This window comes from Dipodomys ordii, unplaced genomic scaffold (genome assembly GCF_000151885.1).
Source record: "Dipodomys ordii isolate 6190 unplaced genomic scaffold, Dord_2.0 Scaffold88, whole genome shotgun sequence".
NCBI classification, from domain to species: Eukaryota; Metazoa; Chordata; class Mammalia; order Rodentia; family Heteromyidae; genus Dipodomys; species Dipodomys ordii.
The window spans coordinates 4,444,330-4,451,132 of NW_012267304.1; the positions used below are offsets into that span (position 1 = coordinate 4,444,330).

At 37.5% G+C, this 6,803-nt stretch overlaps 1 pseudogene; it reads left to right on the forward strand.

Moving 5' to 3' along the window:
* The first annotated feature begins 731 nt into the window (after window positions 1–731).
* On the forward strand, window positions 732–6,537 carry LOC105992784 (annotated as a pseudogene).
* The last annotated feature ends 266 nt before the right edge of the window (window positions 6,538–6,803 follow it).

A 6,803-nucleotide genomic window follows, 5' to 3' on the forward strand; every position in this document is an offset into this window, starting at 1 on the left:
AGGAAGTCCTTAGATGGAGAGGATAGTGTGGAGGAGAGTGTGGAGGGGACATAGGAACAGGGCATTCACGGGAAGGGGTGAGGGCTGAGAACATTCTGGGCCAGGAGAGGCCAGGGAGGAGCCTCTTGGGCAGAAGGGCTCAAGGGGAATAAGGGTCAGACCTTGTGTGGATCAGCTCACCTTTCCTTTAGACCCACGCGGACATGCGGCCTTCTTCTTGTTCTTCCCGCGTTTGTTGAGTGGCCCTCGCTGGAGTGAGGTTCCTTGCTGGACAGCGGCGGCAGCAACCATGCCCCGTGGCATCATGGTCCTGGCCATCTTCCCTCCTTCCCTGCCTGCAGTCTTCTGATCTCCAGGCGCCAGAACACTCCTATATATGCCCCCCACGACAGGCGACCACACCCCTCATCATTATTAGGTCAGCCAGCTATTCTTAGCCAGCCAATCACTGACCAGGGTGGGGTTTCCACATCACAAAGCACCATCTTGAATCCTGTGGTGATGATGTGAGGGGCTCTAGTGGGGAAAGAGGGGCAAGGATCTGCATTAAGAGGCCAAGAATATCTGGGTGGAGAAACAGATATTTTCTTTACCACGTTAAATAAAACATCATGTGTTTTTTTCCAAATTCATTTCCATTCAGTAAACCTAGGTAAGATTAAAATGTATTTTCATGTGTCATGCTTTCCATCATTCTCTTCCATATTTCTCAACCTTGTCCATACCGTACTATGGGGTAGGTGACTTGGGGCAAGTAATTTGTGTGATGTTTTTATGGATACTACCACCACATACTCCACATCTCCTATTACATACTCACCAACCACCTGCTGACACTCTGTACAGAACTTTTTCTGTTCCTTGTAACAAGTGCATAAATGTAGACCATGTATCTTGATCAGGACCACCAGTCCCCACTCTCCCTCCCCTTCGTCCCCTCACGCCTTTCCAAACCAATTTCACCAAGTTTGATTGTTCCATTTTCATACATGTACATAAAGTATTTATATCCTTTGAACCATCCTTTAGGATCTATGTATGACTTTTGCCTTCTTTCTTCTGTGTACACACTGGATAGGACCTATTTTCTGTTCCTGTCATTCATTTTTTTCCATGTATGCTAATTTATTCAAAGGACTTTTACCTCAGTATTCTATACATACAAAATTGTGTTTTCTTTCACCATATTTCTTGTACTGCTCCCTGTAATTCATGTTTTCAATGAGTTTCTGTCCAAAGATGCAATGCATTTTGATATTGTTCACCCTTTAACACCCTCCTTTCTTTCCCTCATCCCTTCAAGCAGTTCCACGATTAGAAACATGTTGTTGGTAATGTATGTGTATGTATCTCTCTGTGTGTGATCTTATCAACTACATACAAGAGAAAGCATGCAACCTTTGTCCTTTTGAATCTCTTTTACTTCTCTTCAGAGCTGAATTCCTTAACTTCCTCAGGCCCTTCAAAAATACAACAAAGAAAGAATAAATGTTTATGAGCATCTTGAAAATCTGATTCTTGTTGTGATTTTTTTTGTTCTTTCCTTTCTTTTTTGTGAGTTGTAGGGCTTGACCTCAAGACCTAGACACTTTCCCTCAGCTCTTTTTGTTCCATGCTAGTATTCTACTACTTCGAGCCTCCTACCCTCTTCCAGATTTTGAATGATTGATTGGAGATGAGTGTCATTTATATTTTTTCATTTGAGATGTGTCTCTTCAAATCCTTTGCTTATTTTTAAATTGAGTTACTTGCTTTTGTTAAGGATTATTTTAGTTCTTTAATAAATTTTGAATATTAACTATTAAATGAATAGATGGAAAATATTTTTCCTATCATATAGATGTGTCTTATTTCTGCTAATGTTTTATTTGCTGTACAGAAGCTTTTTAATTTGATATAATTTTGTTTCTAGAAGTTTGCTTTTGTTTGTTGTTCTTTGGGAATTCTATCCAGAAATTATTACCTGTGCCCATTTCTTGAAGTATTTTTCTGATACTGTGCTATAGTAGTTTCAGATTTTCCATTCTTTCATTAATAGGTTTTATCTGTTCTAACTTGAATTTTGTACAGGATAAGAAATTAAGATTAACTTTTAGTCATTTGCATGTGGGTATGCAATTTCCCCTGTACCTAACCAATTCTTAGACTATCATTTCTTGAATGTATGTTTTGGACACCTTTGTCAAGGATCAGTTGGCCTGAAAAAGGCACCCTACTGCATTGTTGGTGAGAGGGTAAACTTGTTCAACCACTTTGGAAAGCAGTGTGGAGGTTCCTCAAAACACTCCACATAGAGCTCCCCTATGACCCAGCAATCCCACTTTTAGTCATTTACCCAAACGATCACAAACAAGACATACTAAAGCTACCAGCACAACTATGTTTATCGCAGCATTATTCTCCATAGCTAAGATATAGTACTAACCCTGATGCCCCTCAGTAAATGAATGGATCAAGAAAATTTGGTATATATATGTATATGTATATGTATATATATATATAGTTCCATTATATATATATAATTCCATTATATATATATAATTCCATTATATATATAATTCCATTATATATATAATTCCATTATATATATAATTCCATTATATATATATGTATATATATATATATATGTATATATATATATAAAATGGAATTCTATGCCTCTATCAGAAAGAATGACACAACCCTATTTTTTAGGAAATGGAAAGACTTGGAAAAATTATATCAAGTTAAGTAAGCCAGACTCAAAGAAACATAGGCCCCATGGTTTACCTTATCTACAATAACTAGTGTAGTCTATAAAAAGCAGAGAATTTCAAAAGCTATGTAGATATGACCATATAAGATGATGCTAAGTGAAATGAACCCCAAGGTAAGGACACAAGAGGTTTTATCTTTCTTGCTGTTGTTTTTAATGTACTATGTGATTTTTTTGTTTCTTTTGTATGTTGTTCCTCCATGGTATAACCCCTGTTTTCACTGTATTTGATTCCAGTGCCCTGGGTCTTGTATATACATTTTTCTAATTTGGGGAGGGGAAGGGAAATAGCAAAATGCTGAAACAAGGATACAGTATGACCCATTATAACAACAAGATGTACAAGACACTATGTTGAAAACTAACTTTACAACTTTGTGGGGGGAGGGAGGAGTTGGAAAGTTGGGGAAGAAAGGGATGGTAAGGGAAAAACAAAGAAGGGGTAACAATGCTCAAAAGGAAATGGACTCAATTTGTTCATGTAACTGTAATCCCTCTGTACAGTATCTTTACAATATATATATATATATAATTAAAAAATAATCAGTTGGCCTGAGGCAAAACAATGAGTGCTCCTTCCATGTGGAATGGTGATGAGTAGTTTCATTTGACTCTTAAGAGTTGTAATGGGGAGGCTGCAATGCTTGATAAGAAATGTACTCATTATCTTGCCCATGTAATTGTAACCTCTCTGTACAGTATACTCACAAAAAACTAAAATTAAAAAAAAGAGTTGTAATCAATTTGGTTCATCATCAGTGTCTTACCCCCACCATCCCTAGAAACAACAAATTAGTGGGTGTACTAGGTAGAGTTAGAATGGAGTGGATTGTGAACAGGTAGAGGAAGTTCATTTCCTACCCCAGTTTTATATCGGAACCCACTCCTAATTTATTTTAAACACATAAGACAGGGGACTAACAACTCTTTATATTCTTTTTCTTCACTTCTTTATTTATAAGGCAGTTTCTATTTCTATTCATCACTACCTACCATCATTAAGATCAGGATCCTTCTTTCAGCATGCAATAGAGAGTATATGTGGCATTAGCAATGGTTATGCAGTCAATCCATTAGAAAGCTTGTGTAAAGTGGTTTGTTTTCATATTTAATCAAAAATAGGCATGCCAACCTGAAATCCCTACAGACATGCCCAGGTGACATATGAAAATTTAATTAAAATCCTGTAAGTACAGTGTATAGCTCCTTCCACGTGAATTTAATTCAGATACTTTATCAACAGTCTGTTGTTTAATGGTACTGGATTTGGGCTTGGGGTGGGTAGACACCTGCCAGGACACTAGTTATCTTGTGACTTCTAATGACTTGTTTAGTGTTCATCCATTTTAAAAAATGAGAGGTAGATCAAACAAGATGGCAGAATTCCATCAAAGTAATAGTCATAGGCCATTTGAGATATTGAATCCTGAATAACTAAAAACTACTCATACCTAATCCTGAATAACCAAGAAGCCTGTAATTTTGTTCAAATGTACAGCTCAGTACCAGGGTAGGGGAAGTTTTGACAAAGAAAAGTTAAGACTTTGGCCTTAGGTAAGCTTGCTTTTTCCGTTTTTGTTACATTCTGATAAAAATTGAGATTGCCTAGGCCTTTTAACTAGCAGCTTATTTGATTTTGGTCTGTAGAGGCTTATCATAGTTTAGAAATACAAGAAGTCCAGATTTTCATAGGGTTAAGCCTATGAAAATGGCTTCTCTCAGAATATCAGACCTCAATAGTCTGAGAGGAAACATACACAAATCTAGTACTATCTTCTTTATCAAAGACTCTCATTTTCTTTTGAATATCAGAATATCCCCATGAGACAGGTAAAGAAAGAGCAATAGTCTCACTGGACCACTGAAGAAGCTGAACCTCAGAGAGGTAGTATGGTTTATCCCAAACCACAATGAAACAGCTTAGTGAAACTGAAATCTCCTGAATCACTGAGAATATGCTGTATTATTTATATCATAGTTTACTTTTTCTAAATAGTTATGAACTAAGATAGAACTCTGGATGAGACAGTCAGATACCTTACCTTCTGGTAGAAGATAGAATGAAGGAGACAATAAATAAACATAAAAGTATCATATATTAAATGTCATTGAATGCCATGAGAAAGGAAATTGAAAAAAATGTTATTTTATAAGGTATTATGGAAAGCACTCTGCATTAAGATGTTTTGAACAAAGACATAGAATAAAGGAGCAAACAAGTGAGGCAAAGTATTTCAGGCAAAGGGAATATCAAATACATAGATTGAGGCTGAAGTTTATACCTTATAGTTGAAAAACATTAAAGAAACAAGTGTACATTTTCTACAACACCTACATGCATCCTACTTCATTTAAAAGTAGACCACTCTTCTACCCTATATTCTTTTTTTGGGGGGGTTCTGCTTGTGGGGCCTGAACTCTGGGCCTGAGCACTATTCCCTCAGCTCTTCAGCTCAAGGCTAGTGCCCTACCACTTGAGCCACAGTGCCACTTCCGGCTTTTTTCTTTTTTCTTACGTGGTGCTGAGGAATCAAACCCAGGGCCTCAGGCATGCAAGGCAAGCGCTCTACCACTGAGCCAACTTCTCAGCCCTACCCTATCATATTCTATCAGAACATGGATGGGATTATAGATGATATGACTTAGAGGAATTCAGATAGTGTAACTCAGTTGCTCAGTCAGTCAAGGCAGAGGTAAGTTCTCTGAATACAGAACAGGGCTCTAACTTTGGGACTTCAGTAGTATTATCAATCAAAGACTGGATCTGACTGAACTATATGTGCATCAATTCAGTTCAAGTTCAATATCAGGACTGTTTTGAAATTCTATGTTAGTTTTGTTTCAGTCCCTTTAGAAAATATATAATATTGGTTCCCGTTTCAATAAATTCAGCCTAAGTTAAGAAAAACACTAAGGAGAGCAGCCCACGATGGCCAACTTTGAGGAAGGTATCAGATGTGGAGAGGGTAGGCATAGCTGCTAAATTCATCACCCAGGTATCCCCAGGGGAGTGTAATGAAGTATTCAATGATGTTTGACTCCTACTTAAAAATGAGAATCTCCTCAGGGAAGGGGCAGCACATGCATTTGCCCAGTATAACTTGGATCAATTCACACCTGTGAAGATAGAAGGATACAAAGATCAGGTCCTAATAACAGAGCACGATGACCTAGCTAATAGCAGATTTTTAGATCCAAGGAACAAAATTTCCTTTAAGTTTGATCACTTACCGAAAGAGCAAGTGACCCCCAGCCACAGGAAGTAGATGGAGGTTTGAAGTCTTGGAGAGAATCCTGTGACAGTGCTTTAAGAGCCTACATGAAACATCATTATTCCAACAGCTTCTTTACTGTTTATGCTAAAACTATAGATAAGCAACAGACTATAATTGTGTGTATTGAAAGCCACCAGTTTCAGCCTAAAAACTTGTGGAATAGTTGTTGGAGATCAGAGTGGAAGTTCACAGTCACACCACCTACAGGTGGTTGGAGTGCTGAAGATTCAGGTTCACTATTATGAAGATGGCAATGTTCAATTGGTTAGTCATAAAGATGTACAGGATTCACTAACTATTTCTAATGAAGTCCAAACTGCCAAGGATTTTGTTAAAATCATAGAGAGTGCAGAAAATTAGTATCAGGCAGCAATTAGTGAAAACAATCAAACAATGTCAGATACCACATTCAAGGCTTTGCGCCAGCAAATCCCAATTACCTGCACCAAAATCGACTGGAACAAGTTACTCAGCTAAAAGATTGGCAAAGAAATGCAGAATGCTTAAAAGCTGACTACAGGATTCTTCAGTGTGTGGAAGGAAAAGGATTCAATGTGGTCATATGGTAAGTGATTTATAAAGAAGAGTGATATTTTGCTAGGGCTTTCGAAGTTAACTGATTTTCTAGGCTCATGGAATACTGTTGAACCTATAACATTGTCTTGATATTTGGGGTGTTCTCTACCTAGTAGTTCTCTGTTATTACTATATCTATTAGTGTAAATTATTTTTTCCTCCTTGCTACATTTAATGGAGAGATCCATCCTGGAGTC